The sequence below is a fragment of the Balaenoptera physalus genome, assembly GCF_965194825.1.
Source record: "Balaenoptera physalus genome assembly, chromosome: 4".
NCBI lineage: Eukaryota > Metazoa > Chordata > Mammalia > Artiodactyla > Balaenopteridae > Balaenoptera > Balaenoptera physalus.
Window position 1 is genome coordinate 105,083,595 of NC_138891.1, and position 27,797 is coordinate 105,111,391.

Sequence of the window (27,797 nt, forward strand, 5' to 3'; positions counted from 1 at the left end):
GGAATTTCTTTTGTACCTTGAAAACATATTATGTGTAGTGTTAAAATCAAGGATTTGAGAGCCAATAAACCTGAGTTTCAATCATTAATTTTAGTATTTATTAAGAGTAAAGTTATTTGCAAATGAAGCAACTGACAAAGGATTAATCTCCAAGATTTACAAGCAGCTCATGCAGCTCAATAACAAAAAAAATGAACAACCCAATCCAAAAATGGGCAGAAGACCTAAATAGACATTTCTCCAAAGAAGATATACAGATGGCCTACAGACACATGAAAGAATGTTCAACATCATTAATCATTAGAGAAATGCAAATCAAAACTACAATGAGATATCATCTCACACCGGTCAGAATGGCCATCATCAAAAAATCTAGAAACAATAAATGCTGGAGAGGGTGTGGAGGAAAGGGAACCCTCTTGCACTGTTGGTGGGAATGTAAATTGATACAGCCACTATGGAGAACAGTATGGAGGTTCCTTAAAAAACTACAAATAGAACTACCATACGACCCAGCAATCCCAATACTGGGCATATACCCTGAGAAAACGATAGGTCAAAAAGAGTCATGTACCAAAATGTTCATTGCAGCGCTATTTACAATAGCCAGGACATGGAAGCAACCTAAATGTCCATTGACAGATGAATGGATAAAGAAGATGTGGCACATATATACAATGGAATATTACTCAGCCATAAAAAGAAATGAAATGGAGGTATTTGTAATGAGGTGGATGGAGTTAGAGTCTGTCATACAGAGTGAAGTAAGTCAGAAAGAGAAAAACAAATACAGTATGCTAACACATATATACGGAATCTAAGGGAAAAAAAAAAAAAAAAAAAGGCCATGAAGAACCTAGTGGCAAGACGGGAATAAAGACACAGACCTACTAGAGAATGGACTTGAGGATATGGGGAGGGGTGGGGTGAGATGTGACAGGGTAAGAGAGTGTCATGGACATATATACACTACCAAATGTAAAATAGATAACTAGTGGGAAGCAGCCGCATAGCACAGGGAGATCAGCTCGGTGCTTTGTGACCACCTAGAGGGGTGGGATGGGGAGGGTGGGAGGGAGGGAGATGCAAGAGGGAAGAGAAATGGGAACATATTGTATATGTATAACTGATTCACTTTGTTATAAAGCAGAAGCTAACACACCATTGTAAGGCAATTATACTTCAATAAAGATGTTTAAAAAAAAAAAAAAGAACAGGAAAAAAAAAAAGAGTAAAGTTGAGAAAGTTACTTTATCTCACTTTATCTCACCAATTTTAAAGTTCCTTCTCTGCCAAAAAAGGCATAATAAGTTAGTTACTAGTGGTTGTGAGGAATGATGCAACACATGCTAACTGCTTATGCTAGTACCCGTTTTATAAAATACAATTAAAGAAATTAGGTGGCTGTTATTCTGCTTACATGAAAAGCCATTTCTATGGTTTTAGAAGAATTGTGTTAATCACAATTCTTTTGGTTCAACTCTACAAATTTAAACTGCCAGGCCCCAATCTCTCTTAATGTATATATTTTGGAGTATCTAATTCTAATATGTCTTCTTCCACCTTTTCTTCCATGTGCCCCAGTCTTCAAAATTGATCCTCGGTCCACCTGAAAGATACCTTGCTTCTCAGTCTTGCCCTCATATCAGGCATTTGCGTGAACTAGAATCAGGAATTTTCAGAAGACTTGGCCATTCCATTATGCTTGCTCTGAAGGTCAATTCTGCAACATCTGCCTTGGACCAACTCAGTAGACAAGGCTAGATGTCACTCTCAGGCCCACAAGCAGTAGACCCAGTGGTAAGCAACAAATTATGCTTAAGGAGAAAGCACCGACACATGTAATAAAAAGAATCAGGTTTACTGGAAGTATTATGTCTGCATTCCAGGCCAGTGCTATCCAATCAATAGATGAGGGAAATGTTCTTTTCTTTGCTGTTCAATGTGATAGCTTTGGCTCTTAAGCATTTGGCTATAAAACTTGACTATTATACACAGGAAAGTAGCTATTGCAACTAAAGATTAAATTTTATTTGATTTTAATTTGTTAATGTTTAAATTTAGATAGCCAAATGTGGCTAGTATATACTGCACTAAACATTGTAGTTCTAGAAGAAACATTTTTACAATAACAAGATTGTTTTTTTAAAGTTTTAAAAGACTTTTGTTATTTAAAGCATTATGCTCTGCGTTTCTGAGATAAGAATTAAAACAAAATTCATTATAAGATCTAAAGGTAAAATTATAAATATTATTTTATGTTTTCACAATTCATGTTATCTTTTTCTTTCTTTTTCTGAACTTTTCTTTGTCTGAAAATAATATTGTCTATTCTCTCTTGTTTTTTTCTTCTCCTCTGTTTCCTGTCCAGGAAGCTACTTTCTATAGTAGTGAAGGAAGTTAGAAACTCTAATTCAGGCATTTGAAATAGCATCTATAAGAATAAAAGTACATAAAAATCAAGGCCACACGAATTATGTAGTCCCTAAGCCAAATTAAACAGAAAAATTGTCTGTGTAAAGAGTCAGAGCTAATAAACTGAACATAATCTCCTGTGGTCTATCCCTAAAGAAAATTAAATTTTAATGATCCTGAGAGCTCATTGTTCAGAAATGTCACTCTAACTAATCATGTAAATGACAGTTAAACTCCGGAACTGCGTTAAAAGTTACACATCCTCTGCAATTGCTACTTAAGTCCAGAGTGTACTAGTTGCTTCAGGCAAGCTCTTAGGAAAATCAGAATATTAACAGGTTATGCCAAGATGTAAGAGGAAGCCTTGAGATCTGCAAATCAGTCACTGCTGAATGCCTTACTGAGTCACATCCTTGAAAAACATTACACTAAAGAGTATGTTAGACACTTCAGAATTTACATTGTCAGTCTGTAGTCGTATGTTTCAGCCAACACCCTTCTCACTGGGGAAAATTGTATCAAAGACTTTAGATACTGGTTCAGAGATAGACTTACTGAGCTCTCATTTTTTCTGTGGTTCTGGGAGAGAACATCTGTATGAGAGAGGGAGACAGAGAGCAAGAGGGAGGGTCATCATCACATGATTGCTGGGTCTGTACTCCTGGAAGGTTCCCAAACTTTCCCAGCCTGGACACTGCTGTGGGGTCTGTCTGCTCTCTACGTTCCAGCGCCCTAGAGAGCTCTGGATTTTTCTGGTTGAGGGTGGAAAGAAGTGGGTAAAAAGAAATAGTCCAGGGATTGGTTATTGCTGTTTTTCAACAAATCCTTTGACTAACTTGGATAAAGCTTTTTTCTTGTGTTGTGAGTTGATGTGTTTAGGAGAAGGAGAATAGATGTGAGATGATATATTGTCACTGAACTTTATAAGGAGAATTAATGGAAAAGAAGAAAAGTAATTGGTCAATTAAAAAAAGAAACATGTTTATGGCAAGAATGCATAAAAGAGACTGAAATGGCAACAAATCCAATAAAATCATCTTATAAGTGATGAAAATTATGTGAATTTAGATTGATACACCTACCTAAATGTAAAGCTTCATGAAGTTATAAATTAAAAGTAAGAAAGCAAAATGAGGGAAAACATTTGAAAATGTTATTAGTAAAACGGACACTCTGCTTTGCCTTGGAATTGGTGACTATTTCAGAGTTAAGTGCTAATAAGGAAAAATATTTTAAAGTATAAAATATAGACTATATGCATGAACTGAATAGAAATTAACAGATGATTGTAGGCATTGAAGTTGGAAGAAGGAAAACTCTGTAGGGCGAGAGAAGGGAAGGGCCCTGTTGGAGGCCCTCAGTGATCAACTGTCCTGTTGGCAGCAACAGGGTAGATGTACTGGACACAGGGTCCTTGCATTGGCTGTAATTTTAGATCACCTTTTATCTGACAAAAATCTTGAAAAAAAAGAACTAAGCAACAAAATAACAAATTGGAGTGTCTTAAGTAATTAGGACGTCAAAAAATATACATTAAGTGACTGCATGAATGAAATAGGAGTGTTACATGCTCTTCAACTAAGTGCATATATTGTTGACTAAGGCTGTATTATTCCACAGCAAACCTTGTATCTGGTAGAAAATAATTTATAAAAAGTTAATTATAGCTATTATGGAGAAATTTTAAAATATTTCTAGGAGAGTTGATTTTTTTTCTGAATTTTACCTCTGTTTTCAATTGAATGTAGAGGAACCCTTTACCTTCTGCATCCAGAACTCTGTAATGTTTGAGCAAAATATACTTTATAGAAATTATTTTACCATATACATTTCAGTGATGAGAAAGAGGACTTTCTAAGTTTCTTAGCTTCAAATAGAAAAGCCACTAGAGAGAGGACATTCTCAGTGTAATTTCATATGGATCCTTTTTAAAGTAAGACTATACCCATATTCTTTTCAGTAATTTCTACTTGGGATTGGAGTTGGAGTAGAAATGGGCAAATAATACTCATATTTTGATTTTAAGAGAAAAAAAACTTGCCTTTCAAAGCATAGTGGTCAGAACCCTGATCTCTGTATTGGGTTCAATACAGGCTTCACTGGCTTCAAACTCTGACTCTTCCTGGCAGTCGTCTGGGGATATTAGGCCAGGTTACTTAATCCTCTGTGCCACAGACACCTCATTTTCATTTGGGGATAATAGTAGCACCCATCTCCTAAAATTGCAATGAGTGTTAAATGAGTTAATATTTCTAAAGTTCTTAGCTCAGTTCGTGGCACATCTGCTATATTACTATTTGTTGTTTTTTTTTAACCCACCTTTTTCTTTTTGATTCTTTTATTTTAATCAGATATTTACCTAGCCAAACTATCTGGCTAAGGAAGCACACCTGAACTTCAATTTTATAACACACAGCTCCCCAACCCTACCCCCAAAAGTCATATCTAGGAAAATAATCTAATTCAATTAAGCAGAATAAAAAACTAGGTACACTACATGTTTGCAAGTCTGATAATCCTTCAGTTTTGAGCCTCCTGAAGTAACCCAGCCTTTATGGGACTCTAGAACACTTAGCTGTTTGCTTTTTGTCTTTAAAACTATTGAATTTTGTAGCATTGAGAGTCACTGTTGATCAGCAGTCTAAATGTAGTGAATGCCTCTAATGATATTAACTGCTAATAATGAACTTCTTTATCCAGGTCCCAAATTTGTTCACTGTTTTGTTTTAACAGCTTCCTGAAATAGGCGATATCAGCTGAATCAAAAAAAAAAAAATCACTGAAACTGGGATATTCCCTATAAAGCCAGAATTTGATTTAATATGCTGTTTTTGCCAAACATCACTAAATAAATAGTGTTTATATTGCAACTTACTTCTTTACCTTAGTTTTTTTGCAATGAAGCAATGATCAACTGAGCATGAACAATGTAAAATTACTTAATTCTGTTTTTTGAAAACCATAGTAGAGGACATATTATATTTGCACATGTAGTTTTCTTGTTTTGATATAAGCAATTATAACAACTAAGATCTAAACTCATTTCTCTGACAAAGCATGGCACACAGTGGAGACACAGTTCTAAATATCAAGTCATAGTCTTCTTTCTGAGCAACACTATATTTAGAGAATTTTTTTCTTTTTTAAAGTAATACTTGCGTTCCCAAGTCATTTGAGTTTTCTTTCAGACCTGAAGAAGCAACATTGTTTAGTAAATGAATGGGGAAGCATTGCTGTTATGGTCAAATCAATGCCTCTTCCTAAATTCATCCAATTTTCAGGAAGTTTATTGTCCATCCTTATTCCCTCTCATTAAGAGTAATAGGTTTAACAGTGCCCATTTGTGAAAGACAGTCTTCAGTTTTATAACCGGGCTCAAGCCATTAACCATTATAATCTTTCAGTAACTCTTTTTCAGATTTCAGAAAACAAGTTGTCTGATATTCCTCTTCTTCAACTTTGTTTTCTTTAGGATCCTCTGCTTGTATAACATAAAGTAAGAATGTAAAAAAAAAAAAAATGAAGGAGATAAATCCTTTGTAAAGAGTGGATAATATGAGGAAATGGTGTCTTGATGCCAGAAAATGTCAGTTAAAAAAAAAAAAAAAACAGAACAAAAAGAATAGATGAGAAAATTTTAAAAATTAACATGAGAATGTCCAGGAGGTAGTAATTCAGGAGTGGTTGAATCCAGGGGCACAAATACTGTGTCCAGTGCTCACTTTTAATCTCTCAACTATATGTTTCTCTGTGATACTTTGATTCCTGGGCCGGCTTGAAAACCTGTCATTAGATTATCCTTTCAGGCTTGATACATTTGTTTCTCCTTTGATCATGGATGCTGAGTCCCTTTCTAGGAGTTGTGCTCAGCTAAGGAGATCCACTTTTCCAAGAACATTGCTTCTCTCCAGAAGCAGCCTGCATCCAATGACTGCTCAACAGGGAGTATAAAGGCCCCACCTCCTTGCCTCAAGTAGCCATTTCTGAAGGGCCGTCTAGTTCCAGAGCTCTGGAGGATCAGCTGAGGTCCTTGTGACTCATCACAACTCAGTCCTCCTTCTGCCTAATTCTACTTCTTTTACACCTTACTATGATCTGAATATTTGTGTTCTCCCCAAACTTCATGTGCTGAAATCCTAACTCCCAAGATGATGATATTAGGAGGTAAGGCTTTGGGGGTGATTAGGTCATGAGGGTGGAGCCCTCCTGAATGGGACTAGTATCCTTATGAAAGAGACCAGAGAAAGCTCTCTTGCTCCCTTCCACCGTGTGAGAACACAGCAAAAACACACTGTCTCTGAAGCAGGAAACAGGCTCTTAGCAGACACCAAATTGCAAGCACCTTGATCTTGGAGTTCCCAACCTCCAGAAGTGTGGGAAATAAATTTCTGTTGCTTACAAGGCACTCAGTGTATGATCTGTTTTTTTGTTTTTTTTTTTAACATCTGTATTGGAGTATAATTGCTTTACAATGGTGTGTTAGTTTCTGCTTTATAACAAAGTGAATCAGCTATACATATACATATATCCCCATATCTGTTCCCTTTTCCATCTCCCTCCCTCCCACCCTCCCTATCCCACCCCTCTAGGTGGTCACAAAGCACCAAGCTGATCTCCTTGTGCTATGTGGCTGCTTCCCACTAGCTGTTGGTTTTACATTTGGTAGTGTATATATGTCCATTCCACTCTCTTACTTTGTCCCAGCTTACCCTTCCCCCTCCCTGTGTCCTCAAGTCCATTCTCTAGTAGGTCTGCGTCTTTATTCCTGTCCTGCCCCTAAGTTCTTCATGATCATTTTTTTTTTTTTTAGATTCCATATATATGTGTTAGCATGCGGTATTTGTTTTCCTCTTTCTGACTTACTTCACTCTGTATGACAGACTCTAGGTTCATCCACCTCACTATAAATAACTCAATTTCGTTTCTTTTTATGTCTGAGTAATATTCCATTGTATATCTGTGCCACATCTTCTTGATCCATTCATCTGTCGATGGACACTTAGGTTGCTTCCATGTCCTGGCTATTGTAAAGAGAGCTGCAATGAACACTGTGGTGCATGACTCTTTTTGAATTATGGTTTCCTCAGGGTATATGCCCAGTAGTGAGATTGCTGGGTCGAATGGTAGTTCTATTTTTAGTATTTTAAGGAAACTCCATACTGTTCTCCATAGTGGCTGTATCAATTTACATTCCCACAACAGTGCAAGAGGGTTCCCTGTTCTCCACACCTTCTCCAGCATTTATTGTTTGTAGATTTTTTGATGATGGCCATTCTGAGTGGTGTGAGATGATATCTCATTGGAGTTTTGATTTGCATTTCTCTAATGATTAGTGATGTTGAGCATCCTTTCATGTGTTTGTTGGCAATCTGTATATCTTCTTTGGAGAAATGTCTGTTTTGGTCTTCTGCCCATTTTGGATTGGGTTGTTCTTTTTTTTGATACTGAGCTGCATGAGCTGCTTGTAAATTGTGGAGATTAATCCTTTGTCAGTTGCTTCATTTGCAAATATTTTCTCCCATTCTGAGGGTTGTCTTTTCGTCTAGTTTATGGTTTCCTTTGCTGTGCAAAAGCCTTTAAGTTTCATTAGGTCCCATTTGTTTATTTTTGTTTTTATTTCCATTTCTCTATGAGGTAGGTCAAAAACGATCTTGCTGTGATTTATGTCGCAGAGTGTCCTGCCTATGCTTTCCTCTAAGAGTTTGATAATGTCTGGCCTTACATTTAGGTATTTAATCCATTTTGAGTTTATTTTAGTGTGTGGTGTTAGGGAGTGTTCTAATTTCATTCTTTTACATGTAGCTGTCCAGTTTTCCCATCACCACTTATTGAAGAGGCTGTCTTTTCTCCATTGTATATTCTTGCCTCCTTTTTCAAAAATAAGGTGACCATATGTACATGGGTTTATGTCTGGGCTTTGTATCCTGTTTGATTGATCTATATTTCTGTTTTTATGCCAATACCATACTGTCTTGATTACTGTAGCTTTGTAGTATAGTCTGAAGTCTGTGAGCCTGATTCCTCCAGCTCCGTTTTTCTTTCTCAAAATTATTTTGGCTATTCGGGGTCTTTTGTGTTTCCATACAAATTGTGAAATTTTTTGTTCTAGTTCTATGAAAAATGCCAGTCGTAGTTTGATAGGGATTGAATTGAATCTGTAGATTGCTTTGGGTAGTATAGTCATTTTCACAATGTTGATTCTTCCAATCTAAGAATATGGTATATCTCTCCATCTATTTGTATCATCTTTAATTTCTTTCATCAGTGTCTTATAGTTTTCTGCATACAGGTCTTTTGTCTCCTTAGGTAGGTTTATTCCTAGGTATTTTATTCTTTTTGTTGCAATGGTAAATGGGAGTGTTTCCTTAATTTCACTTTCAGATTTTTCATCATTAGTGTATAAGAATGCAAGAGATTTCTGTGCATTAATTTTGTATCAGTGTATGATCTTATTGCCATAGCAGTCTGAACAAACTAAGACACTTCCTTTTCTTCATTGATCCTGAGGATACTCCCCAATAAACTTCTTAAACACATATCTCTGCTTAAAGTCTGTTTCCTGGGTAACCCAACCTGGGACACAGTTCTAGTTTTTATCTTGCTAGCTTCAACTTCAGCAGAATAACAGCTTCCCTTTCACAGTACTTCAAACAAAGCCCAGAAAGTGATGCCCATTATCCTGGCTTGAGCCACATGCCCATTGTGAAGCCAAGCGTTTTGGACAGCAAGGTGACAGTTAGGGCCAACAAACCATGTGTTGTCTTCTAGAGCTGTTGGGGGATAAGGGATAATTAGACAAGACTATTCAAAGGCATGAACTGAGAGTGAGGGAATTATGGTTCCCCAGAGAAAAGCTGAAATCAGTTACCAGAAGAAAATGAAATGGATGGTGCAGATGAAAAAATAAGACATATACCCTACTAAAGAGGAGTTATGTAAATTTTTAAAATTTCCAATTTAAATGTGTTTTGTTATTTTACTCTTACTTTAAAATGAGATAAAAATAAAGATAATGAGAGCTAACATTTATTTAGCCTTAACCAAGCTCTAGTTACTATGCTATATATTTAATTTTAGTAACACTTTAACACGTTTTACTTTAACAATGATTCCATGAACCAGGGACTAAAATTCCCAATTACAGATAAGTAAACTGAGGCTCAGTGAAGTTAAATAAGTTGCCGGTATTAGATAATTAGTATTTAATATTCCTTCATTATTCTTTCTTTGTCTCCATCACAGTTTCATAACTAAAGTAAATTTCTTCATAAACAAACATGAGTTTCTGTGGTGGATTGCATTACCTTTTGCTGAATATTCAAGTCCCTTTGTTTGATATGCTTCTTAGAGAAGCTTTATATGTTTGCCTCCCATTGAACTCAGGAGTGTTCTTTGTTCAATGAGATTTGAGCTTCACTTCTAGGAAGGAGCTCTGATCAAGCACATGGCTTGCTAAGTATTTTTATCTATTTGCCACAATACTACCAATATCCCAGATAGAGACTGTTCCATCAGCCTTTATTCCAGAATGAAGACAACATATAGTGAAGCCAGAAATAGATATTTGATATTATCAAGAGACAAACATGTATTCATAGAGCTGTGAAATCACACAGCTCTAGTAATAAACATTATGTATTTTTCTGGAGAGACTCTCCTGCATAACTTCTTTGTGAACTTCTGGCAACAAATGGAAACTGGTCAGATATTGGGAAACATGACCCAAAACAGGCAAATGTCAGAACTTTTCAAAGTAAATTCATATAACTATATAATAATAAATTTGACATTGATAAAAATGTTTTATTAACACTGTAAAAAGTAAGACATGAAAATTATGTACCAGAATAGACTCTCTAAGAACACATGGTTCTAAAATAAATTTATTTCCTTTTTATTCATATTATTGGACTAATTGTTCAAAGTAACAAAATGTACTAAATGCATTTGAATTTTGCACCGATATTACATGAACACATGGACTTCCTTTTTCTAACTGCAAAGAATTCTATATCTGTTTTCATCCTGTGAAACAGATATCATCCCTGTTACAGATTGGTAAATTGAAGCTCAGAGACATCAAATAAGTTTCCCAATATACACAGTGGCTGAGTTTGGCTTGAAACCAATATAGACAAGACGGAAAAATAAATGTTTTTAAATTTTTTTTTTTTTTTCCTGAACATAGCATCATTGAATCGTAGAGCAACTTTATTTTTTATTTTTTATTTCTTAATAATTATTTTATTTATTTTATTTTTGGCTGTGTTGGGTCTTCGTTTCTGTGCAGGGGCTTTCTCTAGTTGTGGCAAGCGGGGGCCACTATTCATCGCGGTGCGCGGGCCTCTCACTATCGCGGCCTCTCTTGTTGCGAAGCACAGGCTCCAGACACGCAGGCTCAGCAGTTGTGGCTCACGGGCCTAGTTGCTCCGCGGCATGTGGGATCTTCCCAGACCAGGGCTCGAACCCGTGTCCCCTGCATTGGCAGGCGGATTCTCAACCACTGCGCCACCAGGGAAGCCCAAATGTTTTTAATATAATGTAGTTAAGCAAATCCATAGATGACAGAAAACTTTATCCCCAAATTATTGATTAACCTGAGCCTGAATTTATTCAGTCTGAGAACATGATCTCTTAACATAGCAAAGAATTACTCCAAATTCCCTTTCAATACATATTCTCTGTTATGTACTTTATAATTTAGAAATAGAAATTGTGTATTTTCTACATATAGTACTGTATTTTTTATTTATAGAAAATGTGACTAATCCTTCCCCCAAAAATACATAGTATATATATTTTTTAAGTTATACATACAAGAATTAAATCAATTGGCTATTTTTATGCTAGTTAATCAGGCCACATAAATCATTTGTTGTCACCAACAGAAATGAGAATTTCTGATTCTCTCTGAAACTTATTCCATATTAGGTGGCAGAAAATGACATACTTTTTAAACAAGCTTCCTTCATAAATTTCCCGTGTCTATCAGAATCTGTTTTTCTGCTCCTGTTTCAGAAGTAGAAGCTGTCTGAATTCTCCTTCTTCACTTCTGTGCATTCCATCAGATGAATTGTCCTATACCCAGTCAACACTTCTTTGACAATAACTCTTGAATCTGACCTTTCCTCTCTACATGTATTACAGAGTCCCTGCTTATACCAGGATAAGCAAACTGGTTGGAGCAAACAACCCCAATATCCGTAGTTTAACAGAATGAGAGTTTACTTCTTGATCACGTCAGAGTCTGATGAAGATCGTATGGCTCTCCTGGGAAGTTCTCCTTTAGGGGTATATATAGGGAATAAGACATGCCATTTTATGCCTCTTTTATCTAGAATCTTTCAAAAACTACTACTTTGGTGGGAGAGAGAAAAAGTGCATGACCAAGTGAAACATTTTATATTCAAGGCCGGAAAATCATGTCTTCATTATTCCAAATATTCCACTGCCCAGAAATCTGTCACTAAGTCCAAAAGTAATTGATATTTGGCCTGAGAAATTATAGTTTATTTGTTTTCAGCAGACACTGATAGAGAAAACAAGTTTGCTGAGCCCTTAAAGTTACCTTGGCCACCCTAACCGTAGATATATTTACTACTTCCTGGATTACTATGTTGATATTGCTGTTGATTTTATTTTTTTTATTGATCATTTAATTTTGCAGAAACATTCCATAATACTTTATTTCCCCATTCAAACTGTATTTTTCTGGTCATCTATTACCTATTAACAGGGTATATCTAATAAAGTATATTATATTGACTTACTTTAATTATATCCCATTAACAGACAACTGAATCTAATGTATATGCTAATGACTTAACTACCATTATAATTTTAATTATGGCAATATATAGGAGGCAGTAGTTGAAAAATGACAGCAAATTATATATATAACTATAATTATATACTTATATACAAACACACATATTACTACTAATTGTTTGAGGAATAAGTATGCCCACACTTAAGTCAGTGTTCAGAAAGAGATCAATATTAAGACTATCGGAAGTATCTGAATGCTCATTTTGAACTTTTTGAATATTTAAAAGCTGAGGAAAGACTTTATGCAAATAAACAAAATAGAATGTTGCCTACATAGTTTGATTTAAGATGTAAATTTATACCTCTGTCTAAAATATCTTTCTATCTAAAATGACTCCTAATTCTTACCACTAAAATTCTTACATTGAAATAAGATTTTGTTTCTCCAAAATAAGCTTTTATCTGTGGACTTTTAGTGCATTAATTTGCTATCACTCATATTTAAGTTAGCATGATGTACAAGAATACCATGCAGAGATGTGAGGTCACGGGGATGTGGAAAGTACAGAGAACTGATGGGAAATGCCAAGAGCACTTGACCATCCTGTAATTCTCAGGACAGCTTGAGGGTAGTACATTTGGTCCATGAAAATATGAAGTGAAGATGTGAATCCAAAGAGATATATTTAATCCAGCGGTTTTTTAAAAAAACATCTTTATTGGAGTATAATTGCTTTCCAATGTTGTGTTAGTTTCTCCTGTATAACAAAGTGAATCAGCTATATGTACACATATATCCCCATATCCCCTCCCTCTTGCATCTCCCTGACACCCTCCCTATCCCACCACTCTAGGTGGTCACAAAGCACTGAGCTGATCTCCCTGTGCGATGCAGCTGCTTCCCACTCGCTATCTATTTTACATTTGGTAGTGTATATATGTCAATGCTACTCTCTCACTTCATCCCAGCTTACCCTTCACCTTCCCCGTGTCCTCAAGTCCATTCAGTATATCTGCATCTTTATTCCTGTCCTACCCCTAGGTTCTCCAGAACCTTTTTTTTTTTTAGATTCCATATATATGTGTTAGCATACGGTATTTGTTTTTCTTTTTCTGTCTTACTTCACTCTGTATGACAGTCTCTAGGTCCATCCACCTCACTACAAATAACTCAATTTTGTTTCTTTTTATGGCTGAGTAATATTCCATTGTATATATGTGCCACATCTTCTTTATCCACTCATCTATCGATGGGCACCTAGGTTGCTTCCATGTCCTGGCTACTGTAAATAGTGCTGCAGTGAACATTGTGCTACATGACTCTTTAAATTATGGTTTTCTCAGGGTATATGCCCAGTAGTGGGATTGCTGGGTCATCTGGTAGTTCTATTTTTAGTTTTTTAAGGAACCTCCATATTGTTCTCCATAGCGTCTCTATCAATTTACATTCCCACCAACAGTCCAAGAGGGTTCCCTTTTCTCCACACCCTCTCCACCATTTATTGTTTGTAGATTTTTTGATGATGGCCATTCTGACCAGTGTGAGGTGATACCTCATTGTAGTTTTGATTTGCATTTCTCTAATGATTGGTGATGTTGAGTATCCTTCCATGTGTTTGTTGGCAATCTGTATATCTTCTTTGAGAAATGTCTATTTAGGTCTTATGCCCATTTTTGGACTGGGTTGTTTGGTTTTTTGATATTGAGCTGCATGAGTTGCTTGTATATTTTAGAGATTAATCCTTTGTCAGTTGCTTCATTTGCAAATATTTTCTCCCATTCTGAGGGTTGTCTTTTTGTCTTGTTTATGGTTTCCTTTGCTGTGCAAAACTTTTAAGTTTCATTAGGTCTCATTTGTTTATTTTTGTTTTTATTTCCATTTCTGTAGGAGGTAAGTCAAAAAGGATCTTGCTGTGATTTATGTCATAGAGTGTACTGTGTATATTTTCCTCTAAGAGTTTTATAGTGTCTGGCCTTACATTTAGGTCTTTAATCCATTTTGAGTTTATTTTTGTGTATGGTGTTAGGAAGTGTTCTAATCTCATTCTTTTACATGTAGCTGTCCAGTTTTCCCATCACCACTTATTGAAGAGGCTGTCTTTTCTCCATTTTATATTCTTGTCTCCTTTACCAAAGATAAGGTGACCATATGTGCGTGGGTTTATCTCTGGGCTTTCTATCCTGTTCCATTGATCTATATTTCTGTTTTTGTTCCAATACCACCCTCTCTTGATTACTGTAGCTTTGTGGTATAGTCTGAGGTCAGGGAGCCTGATTCTTCCAGCTCCATTTTTCTTTCTCAAGATTGCTTTTGATATTTGGGGTCTTTTGTGTTTCCATGCAAATTGTGAAATTTTTTGTCCTAATTCTGTGGAAAATACCATTGGTAGTTTGATAGGGATTGCATTGAATTCTGTAGCTTGCTTTGGATAGTGTAGTCATTTTCACAGTGTTGATTCTTCCAATCCAAGAACATGGTATAAGTCTCCATCTGTTTGTATCGTCATTAATTTCTTTCATCAGTGTCTGATAGTTTTCTGCATACGGGTCTTTTGTCTCCTTAGGTAGGTTTATCCCTGGTATTTTATTCTTTTTGTTGCAGTGGTAAATGAGAGTGTTTCCTTAATTTCTCTTTCAGAGTTTTCATCGTTAATGTATAGGAATGCAAGAAATTTCTGTGTATTAACTTTGTATCCTGCTACTTTACCAAATTCATTGATTACCTCTAGTAGTTATCTTGTAGCATCTTTAGGTTTCTCTATGTATAGTATCATGTCATCTGCAAACAGTGATAGTTTTACTTCTTTTCCAATTTGGATCCCTTTTATTTATTTATTTTCTTCTCTGATTGCTGTGGCTAAAACTTCCAAAACTATGTTGAATAATAGTGGTGAGAGTGGGCAACCTTGTCGTGTTCCTGATCTTAGAGGAAATGGTTTCAGTTTTCACCACTGAGAATGATGTTGGCTGTGGGTTTGTCATATATGGTCTTTATTATGTTGAGGTAGGTTCCCTCTATGCCTACTTTCTGGAGCGTTTTTATCATAAGTGGGTGTTGAATTTTGTTGAAAGCTTTTTCTGAATCTATTGAGATGATCATATGTTTTTTATCCTTCAATTTGTTAATATGGTGTATCACATTGATTGATTTGTGTATATTGAAGAATCCTTGCATTCCTGGGATCAACCCCACTTGATCATGGTGTCTGATCCTTTTAATGTGCTGTTGAATTCTGTTTGCTAGTATTTTGTTGAGGATTTCTGCATCTATGTTCATCATTGATATTGGTCTGTTGTTTTCTTTTTTTGTGACATCTTTGGTTTTGGCATCAGGGTGATGGTGGCTTTGTAGGATGAGTTTGGGAGTGATCCTACCTCTGCTGTATTTTGGAGGAGCTTGAGAAGGATAGGTGTTACCTCTTCTCTAAATGTTTGATAGAATTCGCCTGTGAAGCCATCTGGTCCTGGACTTTTGTTTGTTGGAAGATTTTTAATCACAGTTTCAGTTTCAGTGCTTGTGTTTGGTCTGTTCATATTTTCTGTTTCTTCCTGCTTCAGTCTCAGAAGGTTGTGTTTTTCTAAGAATTTGTCCGTTTCTTCCAGGTTGTCCATTTTACTGGCATATAGTTGCTTGTAATAATCTCTCAAGATCCTTTGCATTTCTGCAGTGTCAGTTGTTACTTCTCCTTTTTCATTTCTAATTCTGTTGATTTGAGTCTTCCTTTTTTTCTTGTTGAGTCTGGCTAATGTTTTATCAATTTTGTTTATCTTCTCAAAGAATCGGCTTTTAGTTTTATTGATATTTGCTATTGTTTCCTTCATTTCTTTTTCATTTATTTCTGATTTGATTTGTATGATTTCTTTCCTTCTGCTAACTTTGGGGTTTTTTTGTTCTTTTTCTCTAATTGATTTAGGTGTAAGGTTAGTTTGTTTATTTGATATGTTTCTTGTTTCTTGAGGTAGGATTTTATTGCTATAAACCTCCCTCTTAGAACTGCTTTTGCTGCATTCCATAGGTTTTGGGTCATCGTGTTTTCATTGTCATTTGTTTCTAGTATTTTTTGATTTCCTCTTTGATTTCTTTGGTGATCTCTTGGTAATTTAATAGCATATTGTTTAGCCTCCATGTGTTTGTATTTTTTACAGTTTTTTTCCCTATAATTGATATCTAGTCTCATAGCATTTTGGTTGGAAAGGATACTTGATACAATTTCAATTTTCTTAAATTTACCAAGGCTGGATTTGTGACCCAAGATATGATCTATTCTGGAGAATGTTCCATGAGCACTTGAGAAGAAAGTGTATTCTGCTGTTTTTGGATGGAATGTCCTATAAATATCAATTAAGTCCATCTTGTTGAATGTGTCATTTAAAGCTTGTGTTTCCATATTTATTTTCATTTTGGATGATCTGTCTATTGGTGAAAGTGGGGAGTTAAAGTCCCCTACTATTATTGTGTTACTGTTGATTTCCCCTTGTATGGCTGTTAGTATTTGCCGTATGTATTGAGGTGCTCCTATGTTGGGTGCATAAATATTTACATTGTTATATCTTCTTCTTGGATTGATCCCTTAATCATTATGTGGTGTACTTCTTTGTCTCTTGTAATAGTCTTTATTTTAAAGTCTATTTTTTGTGATGTGAGAATTGCTACTCCAGCTTTCTTTTGATTTCCATTTGCATGGAATATCTTTTTCCATCCCCTCACTTTCAGACTGTATGTGCCCCTAGGTCTGAAGTGAGTCTCTTGTAGACAGCATATGTACGGGTTTGTTTTTGTATCCATTCAGCCAGTCTATGTCTTTTGGTTGGAGCATTTAACCCATTTACATTTAAGGTAATTATTCATATGTATATTCCCATTACCATTTTCTTATTTATTTGGGGTTTGTTTTTGTAGATTTTTCCTTCTCTTATGTTCCTGCCTAGAGAAGTTCCTTTAGCATTTGTTGTAAAGCTGGTTTGGTGGTGCTGAATTCTCTTAACTTTTGCTTGTCTGTAAAGGTTTTAATTTCTCCGTCAAATCTGAATGAGATCCTTGCTGGGTAGAGTAATCTTGGTTGTAGGTTTTTCCCTTGCATCACGTTAAATATGTCCTGCCACTCCCTTCTGGTTTGCAGAGTTTATGCTGAAAGATGAGCTCTTAACCTTATGGGGATTCCCTTGTATATTATTTGTTGCTTTTCCCTTGCTGCTTTTAATATTTTTCTATGTATTTAATTTTTGATAGTTTGAGTAATATGTGTCTTTGCATGTTTCTCCTTGGATTTATCCTGTATGGGATTCTCTGAGCTTCCTGGACTTGATTGACTATTTCCTTTCCCATGTTAGGGAAGTTTTCAACTATAATCTCTTCAAATATTTTCTCAGTCCCTTTCTGTTTCTCTTCTTCTTCTGGGACCCCTATAATTCGAATGTTGGTGTATTTAATGTTGTCCTAGAGGTCTCTGAGACTGTCCTCACTTCTTTTCATTCTTTTTTCTTTAATCTGCTCTGCGGTAGTTTTTTCCACTATTTTATCTTCCACGTCACTTATCTGTTCTTCTGCCTCAGTTATTCTGCTATTGATTCCTTCTAGAGAATTTTTAATTTTACTTATTGTGTTGTTCATCATTGTTTGTTTGCTCTTTAGTTCTTCTAGGTCCTTGTTAAACGTTTCTTGTATTTTCTCCATTTTATTTCCAAGATTTTGGATCATCTTTACTATCATTACTCTGAATTCTTTTTCAAGTAGACTGCCTACTTCCTCTTTATTTGTTCAGTCTGTGGGTTTTTACATTGCTCCTTAATGTGCTGCATATTTCTCTGTCTTCTCATTTTGTTTAACTTACTGTGTTTGGGGTCTCCTTATCTCAGGCTGTAAGTTTGTAGTTCCCGTTGTTTTTTATTTCTGCCCCCAGTGGGTATGGTTAGTTCAGTGGCTTGTGTAAGCTCCTTGGTGGAGGGGACAGGTGCCTGTGTTCTGGTGGGTGGGGCTGGATCTTGTCTTTCTGGTGGGCAAGGCCACATCCGGTCATGTTTTTTGGGGTGTCTGTGACCTTTTTATGATTTTAGGCAGCCTCTCTGCTAATGGGTGTGGTTGTATTCCTTTCTTGCTAGTTGATTGGCATGAGGCATCCAGCACTGGAACTTGCTGGCCATTGGGTGGTGCTGGTTCTTAGCCTTGAGACAGAGATCTCAGGGAGAGCTCTCGCCGATTGATATTATATGTGCCTGGGAGGTCTCTGGTGGTCCAATGTCCTGAACTCGGCTCTCCCACCTCAGATGTTCAGGCCTGACTCCAGGCTGGATCACCAAGACCCTGTCAGCCACATTGCTCAGAATAAAAGAGAGAAAAAAGAGAAAGAAAAATTAAATTAAAAAATTATTAAAATTAAAAATAATAATAATAATAATAAAAAGAGAGCAACCAAACCAATAAACAAATCCATCAATGATAACAAGCGCTAAAAACTATACTAAGAAAAAACTGTACTAAAACAGAAAAATTAGAAACAAATCAGTCGCAGACAGCAAACCCCAAGTCTACAGTTGCTCCCAAAGTCTACCACATCAATTTTGGGATTATTCGTTGCCTATTCAGGTATTCCACAGATGCAGGGTACATCAAGTTGATTGTGGGGATTTAATCTGCTGCTCCTAAGGCTGCTGGGAGAAATTTCCCTTTCTCTTCTTTGTTCACACGGCTCCTGGGGTTCAGCTTTGGTTTTGTCCCCACCTCTGCGTGTAGGTTGCCCTCAGGCATCTGTTCCTGCCCAGACAGGATGGGGTTAAGACAGCGGCTGATTAGGGGGCTCTGCCTCACTCAGGCCCGGGGGAAGGAGGGGTATGGTAGTTATAATTGGAATGCGGGGCGAGCCTGTGGTGGCAGAGGCCTGTGTGACATTGCAACAGCCTGAGGCACACCATTTGTTCTCCCGAGGAACTTGTCCTTGGATCATGACACCCTTGCGCTGCCATGCTGCACAGGTTCCCAGGGGGGTGTGGATAGTGACCTATGCTTGAACCCAGGATTCTTGGTGGCTGCAGCAGCAACGTTAGAGTTTCATGCCCATCTCTGGGGTCCGAGCTGATAGCCGCAGCTTGCACCTGTCTCTGGAGCTCATTTAGACAGTGCTCTGCCTTCTGTGGGCAGGCAGTGAAGGAATCCTCTGTCCTCGTGCACCCCGAAACAATGGTCTCTTGCCTCTTAGACTAGTCCAGAGTTTTTCCCAGACTCCCTCCCAGCTAGCTGCAGTGCACTAGCCCCCCTCAGGCTGTGTTCACACAGCCAACCCCAGTTCTCTCCCTGGGATCCGACCTCTGAAGCCTGAGCCTCAGCTCCCAGCCCCCACCTCCCCTGGCAGGTGAGCAGACAAGCCTCTCGGGCTGGTGAGTGCTGTTTAGCACCAATCCTCTGTGCAGGAATCTCTCTGCTTTGCCCTCTGCACCCCTGTTGCTGCGCTCTCCTCCGTGACTCTGAAGCTTCCCCCCCGTCCTGACCCCATCTCCGCCAGTGAAGGGGCTTCCTAGCGTTTGGAAACTTTTCCTCCTTCACAGCTCCCTCCCAGAGGTGCAGGTCCTGTCCCTATTCTTTTGTTTCTGTTTTTCCTTTCTTCTTTTGCCCTACCCAGGTACGTGGGTAGTTTCTTGCCTTTTGGGAAGTCTGAGGTCTTCTGCCAGCGTTCAGTAGGTTTTCTGTAGGAGTTGTTCCACATGTAGATGTATTTCTGATGTATTTGTGGGGAGGAAGGTGATCTCCATGTCTTATTCCTCCGCCATCCTGAAGGTCCCTCCAACACTTTTTGATATGACTGGGATTGTTAATGTGTGTGTTAAATTAATGACTGCAGTAGAACTTACGTTTATTTTTTCTCTATGTTTTTTCACTTTCTTACAAAAAGATGTATATATCACATGCACACAGCAAAATCTCCAGTATGTTAATATGGATACCTGAGAAAAAAGAGCCCAAGGAAAAGATCACAAGTTAATGCTTTCTTGGTGGAAGGGAAGTGGGGATAAAAAGTTTACAGACAGTGGAAATGAGACAGAGAAGAAGGAAAATCCAAATACAAGATGCTGCATTACTGAGAAAACAGCTGGCTATTTAGTCAATGAGGGTGTCTCCTGAGAGGATGTGAGGGAACTCCTGCCTCCAGAAGGAGTCCATTCATGAAGTGGAAGGGTCAAAAATTGATCTGCAGACTGCTTCTCTTTTAAGTCTCTTACTGAGTCAAAGTTTGCTGCATTTCCAAGTTATGTTGTTGCTAAGGTGGCCAGAGCCTTCATGTGTCCAGCAGGTGCAGACTCTGCAGCTGCCATCAACCCACCATGGCAGGTGCAAAGGAGGGAGTGTCACCCTCCTGCTTGGGGAAGGCAAATGAAAAGGATATGCTGGGAGAACAAAGTGACTGTGGTGGCGGCCACAACTTTCTAAGCATAAGAAGAGTGGGGTTGGTATCTGGGATCACTCTGGCCAAAAAACGGTTGGGTGACAATTCTCCATGGATTTCTCGCATTTCTGCCTGGTTTGGGCCTTTGGAGTAAAGGCACACTTGAATAATAATCTTGCCTTGGAAGCTAGTATCTCCCTAAAGATAGAGACTCTGGGATATCCTAAGATAGCAAACCACCTGCCCCACCCCAGAAACATTTTGTTACATTCCGAGGCCAGGGGTAATTGATTTCTCTGGAGTGAAGGATGGGCAGATGTGTCAGCACATATAAAAGCTTCTGTCTTCTAACTGTGGACAGGAACTCCTTTCCTGTGGTGCACCCACTGAACGTGCAGCTAAACACCTGGCCTTCTCAAATTGCCCTGTGGGAATGAGGGCATGAGGAATGGATGCGACTATTGCTCTGGCTGGTGCCTTTTGCTATAATACATTATCTGTGTCTCTGACCCAGGTTGTGGTGTTCTTTTGTCAGTATGTGCGTATGAATCTATAGAAGGATTGCTTATTAGGTTGCAAACAGGGTAAAATCGCAGAACCTTAACAGTTCCTAACTCAACAAGAACAAGGGAAGAGACCAAGGCCTTGGGGAATTGGGGTTGATGTATAAACCTAGACCAATTCAGGTAACTGTGGATCAGGCTGTGTTAATAATTAAAGTATAATTTAAATTAAACACATTATATTTAAAATTAAAATAAAACACATTGTCCCCACTTTCCTTTTTTCCCTTTGCCCTTCAACCCTGCTGCCTGTCACCTGTCCCCTCCCCAGCCCTTGTCACAGGTCAGCACCTAGTATATCTGCAACCTTGTAAAATGGGCTTTGAATGCCTGCATTTTATAATTAATTAAAATTGAAATTAAAGTCTTGAATCTATACACTAATTTTATAATTTTATAACCATTTTGTATTTACTTGAGTCTTTTTTTCATAAATTCTGTGTTCTGTTCCTCCATTATGGGTCTCACCTGTTCAATACAATTTATTAAATATTACTTTAAAGACCCATGCTATGCATTGTGTGTTTAAAAAAATTGGAAAACAAAAAAATGAATATATATTAGTATGTATGATGTGCATGGCATTGTTCTGTTTGTTATATATAAGAATCACTTGATTCTTAAGGCTCCCATAGTAAGAGTATTATTATCTGCATTTTAAGGAAGCATCATAGGATTTAAGCACATTGCCCAGGATCCCATAGTCACTAAAGGATAATGTCTTAATTTGAACCCAATACTGCTTAGATGTAAAGCTTTAGACTTTTTGTTATTTTAATTGTGTCACATGATTTTAAAATTTAAGAGGAGATAATGAGATATTTCTAAAAATATCTATAATACATTTAAACTCACAATAGGTTATATTGGGAGATTCTGAAGTCTCAGAATTTGCACTCTTCTTACTCCTAACACTCTCCACAGGCATCTCATCAACACACATGGCTTCATTTGTCATCCATTAGCCAATGACTTCCTAATGTGAACATCAGTCCAAAACTTTCTTCTAAACACATGTATTTGATCTGTTTAAAAGTCTGTGAACAGCTCATAGGATACAAGTCAAAACCCTAAAAAAGGTATGTGATATTCTAAAGGGTCATGTACTTGCCTACATGTTCCCGACTCCTCTCACATTTTTCTCATCTGTACTTCTGAAAATTCTGTGGGTTTCTAAACTGTGTTGTGTTGCTTTCCAACACTGGTTAACATGCCAGGAAACCAATCCATTCTGTCTATATCCCCCACCACCATCACCCCTCACACACACACACACACACACACACACACACACACAAAATACACATACACATACCTTCAGATGGTTAAATCTTATTATCAGACTTCAATTGCAACATCACATTCTTACAGGATCTCCCACTGATCCATCCAACACTAAACCAGATCCCCTTGTTATGGCAGCATAATAGCATCAGTAAATGTTTTTTCAGAGTACTAACTAGTTTGTAATTGGGCATAATTTCTTCATAATTGTCATAATGGAATGTAAGCTCATGACAGTTGAGACTTTATCTTTTTTGCTCATTATTGTGTGCCTTACACTTATCACAGGCTTGAAACATGCAATAGTATTTGAATGAATGATTAAAATAAGGAAAGAATGATACAAAATACAATAAGATTTCAAAGCTGAAAGAGATTTACTCACTCCTAACTTGAGTGATTAGAAAATGTTTTGTGGAAAAGGTGACAATTGATATCATCTTTAAAAGATGTTGAGAATTTTGACAGACAGATGAAGTGCATTTCAGTTTGATCAAAGTCTGGTTAGGCAAAAACTAAAAGTATTGCAACAAACACTGAGAGATTAGTTTAGGAGTTATTATCAGACGAACACCATATATTCTACTCCCTTTAGAGTAATACTGAAAAGCTAACCTCAGGAAGAGAGGAAAGCATAACTCTGTTATCTAGCAATTGAACCAACAATAATACTCATTAACTTAAGATGAATGAATCTGCTAGTAATTTAGAGATAGTTCTTTATCAAATTGATATTCAATTGCTAAACAACCATGAACAAGAAAACAGAATATATGACTTGAAATAGATTCAGAGGTCATCTAATACTACTCTTTAATTGGACAGATGAGGATGAGATGTAGCTTGAAAAAGAGACATACACTAATTTGCAAAATAAATAAGTGATAAAGTTGGGACTAGAATTCAGGTCTCCTTGTCAGTTAATTGCCATTAGGGAAAAATATTCTGCAAGAAAAACACTTGTCAATGGTAAGTTCATATCATACTCAGCAATACTAATCGATAAACAAAACTGTTTACTGCTGTATGCAAGTCATGAATAAATCTCAAAATATTATGTTGAATAATAGAACCCAGACAGAAAAGCGTATATACTACATGATTCCCTTTACAGGAAGTTATAAAACAACAAAAACAAATCTATAATGATGGAAATAAAAATAGTTATGTGTAGAGTTAGGGTAGAGGTATTCATTGGAGAGGGAAGTAGGAAAATACCTGGGATAATAAAATCTCACATAGCTTGATTGGGGTAGTTGTTATGCAGGTTTATATATTTATCAAAACTTGTGAAACTTAAGTATTAAAATTTATGCTTTATAAGGTATGTAAATTATACCTCAATAAGAATATTCTATCACCATAGTAATGTAATACACTAATTCTATTTAAATAAAGGCTAAAAGAAAAACGAACTGATTGCCGGACTGTGATAGGTTTAGCCAAATATTATTCAGAGAGATAATGATAGATATGTAGAGAATAGATATATAAATATGCATAATATATGTGTAATGATTATTTCTGTACCCATTTTGATAGGTAGGTTATAACTATTTAAATTTTAAAAACTATTTAAATTATAAAATTATAACTATTTAAATGATAAACTATTTGACTATTTAAATTTTTTTAAAATTTAAGAGTCACTTTGTATTCTTGTTTAGACCTACGTTTTTTCTTTGATAGTTTTTCTCTTGTGTGATAAATGATAGTCCAAATAAAACAGAATCTTCATTTGTACTCTCATGCCTGATAATATTTTTTATTTTTTATTCAATTGAAAATGATCTCATCATAAATGTTTGTGTAGATTTCTAGACTACTATGAAAATTTCTTTCTACTTCAAACATGGTGTTGTGTGTATTAATTCCATTCACCCGCCCCCAAATGTATAATCGAGATAGAGGAGATATAACAGGAGAGGAGACAGGCATCTCTTCACCATTTGTGAGCATAATGAACCCTTTCATCTGATTTTATTATAATTGTGCCACCTCTGGCACTACTGATCTTTGGATCTGCTCCCAGTTACACCAACATCAATTTCTAGGCACATCGATGCCTTATCGCAGCTGGTAAATCTCTACATTTCAGGCCTCTTATAATATCTATGAGGTATTCCTTTCATAGCTTCCTCTCACCAGAGGTAAACAAATTTAGGATAAATATAAAAGACACTATTAATTAGCATCTTTCTAAAAAGAAGGCCATTTTGTGCTGCTTGTTAATTCTCTGATGTATACCACTCTTTCTCGCACTGCCTCTTTTTATTTCCATGACTGTTTTTGTAAAATTCATGCCTGTTTACATAGATTATAACACGAGATAAATATCTTCTGGTTTTTTTAAAGCTCATTCTGACATTTAAGAATATGTTCTATCAGTTGAGCACAGTTCACTCTTTTATCAGGCTCAGTATTAAAAATGGTATTTATTAGTTACTAAATCACTGACGTTCAGTATAGGCATTTAACTACAAAAAAAAAAAAAAAGTGTGCTGAGACAGAATGATCACAAAGACATCTCCAACTCAGTACAATGATAGGTCACTGTTACCTGAAAGGAAGATCGTTTTTCTCTCCTGTGTGGGAGGAAAGATAATTTGCCTTTCCTGTTTTGTTTAAATGAAATATCTAGGATAGTCTGTAGACTTTCCTCCTCGGATAGGTAAAACAGAATTTCCCAAAGGCAACAGTTAGGGAACAAATTTATGTAAATAAAATAATTATTTGACAGAGAGTTCTGTTTATTTGAGTTATCCTTGATTTGGTTTGTCAGTCTATTGATCTTATCAGTTGAAAGACTTTAGTTGTTCAGATCAATGACTGAATTTTAGAGTAGTCCATAGGCATATTATTGCTTTCCAAATTGCAGGAAAAAATGTACATCATTTGCTTCTCCCAGGTAAATTTAATGGATGCTTTCTTACTCTAGCTTCAGATTATTCATCTAACAGTGAAGAGGAGAATCCCAAAGTTCAGTAAGGATATTGTTCCTTGACTAATAAAGTAGTTTCTAAATAAACTTTTCTTCCCATTTTGGGCTTATATGCACAGTACTTACTAATTTAGGTACACCTAAGAGGAAATTACCTAAAATGTCATAAGTAAGCACATTTCTAAATTGGTACAAAATTAGAATCTGTACTTTTGTTTTTCAGTGAAAAGTACTGGATAATTAATTTGGGCTTAAATATACAATATTTTCAATGCTCATTTTAATCCACTTTAGGTGCTAATTTGGAAAATAGACCATATTAACCTACTGCTCAGAGATAATTGTTGAATGTACTCCAAGAGTTTGAAATTACCCCATTATGTACATTTCTATTTTCTTATTTCCATTTGAGTCAATGAAAGGTAAAATGTTAAGTAGAGTGAACTAATTATTCCAGAACATTTAAAAAGATGTTTCTCTGCACTTAGTCAAGTGTCCTGCACATGATATAATAACAGATTACTACTGATGATGAGTAGTAATGATGATGATCATTACTACTGATGGTGAGGTATTTCTAAAATGTTTCTGGAAAATATTGGCATAAAGAGTGCTATAAGTAAAAATAAATCATGATTCAAAAGGTTATCCTGCTAGTAAACTACGATGTGATGGCTATTTATTCAAGGGTGCAAATTGTTTCTTTTTTTCTAAACTTTCAATAACTCCTGTCATAATAAAATATATTTGTCAGTTCTTTGCCTTCTCTAGTTAACATTTTATATTTCTCTCATATTATAATATTTAGAGTTAAAACAGCATTCAATTCAGATTGATACAGGTTTTTCACTGGCACATCTTTGCAATGGTTTCTTACTTTTGATTTTTAAAGCAAGCATGCTCACAACATGTAAAAGACCACAGACTCCAGGGATACAAGCAATAAAACAATTAACTTTCTCATTAACAAGTTTCACAAGGCATGTAAGTTAAAAAACAACAGTAATAACAAATCCTTATTTCTGAAATGTTAAATCATACTGTGTTGCCTGTCATTTCAAGTTATAACCTGTCCTAAATTCACAGAATTTCAGACACAGCCTGCAAATTGAAAATAAAAATGGCCTTGAGAAAGCAAATTAGACTTTAGATGTCTAAGCAATCAGATTAGATTCTAAGCCAGAAAACCTAAAATACAGGATAAATAGCTTATATTAATTAGAAATTTTCCTCAATCAAGTTATACTAGAATCTAAATTTAAGAACAGTATAGAAATCAACAGTTGTCTCTAACAGTTAAATTCATATTAGTGCAGTTATCAGATTTTTAAAACTGTATGAAATAGGAAGGGGACAAGTCTGAGCAATTGGCCACTGGGTGGATGGGCAGAATGAGAGTAGGGGTAGCTGGAAGCAAAAACCTGAAGTCCAAGATAAATTTGATTAATACTTGATGACATACTTGCAGGAAAAATCCAGAGGAAGTAGATGGCAGTCAAAGAAATGAAAATCATCACATATGGTTACAAGTTGAAAGATAAGAATCAGATAAGCAGAAGTATATAAAAAATTCAAGTTTCTTATTACATGGAGTTACTTGAAATTAAGAGAACAGCTAATATTCAAACTAAAATGTTTATTGATTATTTTCTACGTAACAATGAATAAATTAGAATTTCTGCCCTAAAAATATCTCACAATTTAACAAATGGCTAACATTTTCTGTGCTTCTTTAAAATTCAGCAAAGGGGTGTAGTTCTACTGCTTCTTGTGTTGACCAACCAGATTCGTTAGAAACAATCACCTTACTGAAGACAGCGAGAAAACTTAACATTTTTTAAAAAATATGTACTTGAAGACCTAAAAAGGCAGAGGAAAATAACAGGACCAAGATCCAAGGCAACACAGAAAACCAGGGATGTGAGCCCAGCAGTTGGGGCTAATTTTCCCTTAAAATGTCTTTGAATTCCAGAAAAAGTGTTTGGGAGGTTGGTGAGTTCAGAGTTTATAAGGTAGAGTAATAAACCCTCCTGCTTTGAATGGGACTGAAATGAGCTGAGAAAAAAAAAATCCTTGAAGGACTGTATCTCAGCTTCAAGTCATTATTTTAGACCTCAAATTCTTTCTCTATTAAAAAAAGAGAGAGAAATAGAAAATGTAAAACAGCTATAGAAAATGGAGTTATCAAACACAGTATTTAGGTAGTCCTGACATATTCAAGGAGATAAATAACATTGGAAATTTTAGCAGAAAATTGGAAATTATAAAAATGAAACAAATGGAAATCACAGAACAGGAAAAATATAGTGAATCAAAACCTTAGTGGATGGACTTAATAATAGATTAAACAGAGCTGAAGAAAAAATTAGTAAACAGGTATTCAAAGGAAGAAAATGTCCAGAATGAAATAGAGAGAAATATGAGGAGAAATTACAAAACAGAGAGTAAGAG

General features: G+C 36.2%; 1 long non-coding RNA gene across 1 annotated transcript in view; it reads right to left on the minus strand.

Moving 5' to 3' along the window:
• Window positions 1-10,569: 10,569 nt before the first annotated feature.
• The window catches only part of LOC309660207, a 248,329-nt gene continuing 231,101 nt past the window's right edge, over window positions 10,570-27,797 (minus strand). The window contains exon 2 of the long non-coding RNA XR_014263270.1: window positions 10,570-13,410. This is a non-coding gene — a long non-coding RNA (uncharacterized lncRNA). The remainder of the gene's footprint in view (window positions 13,411-27,797) is intronic.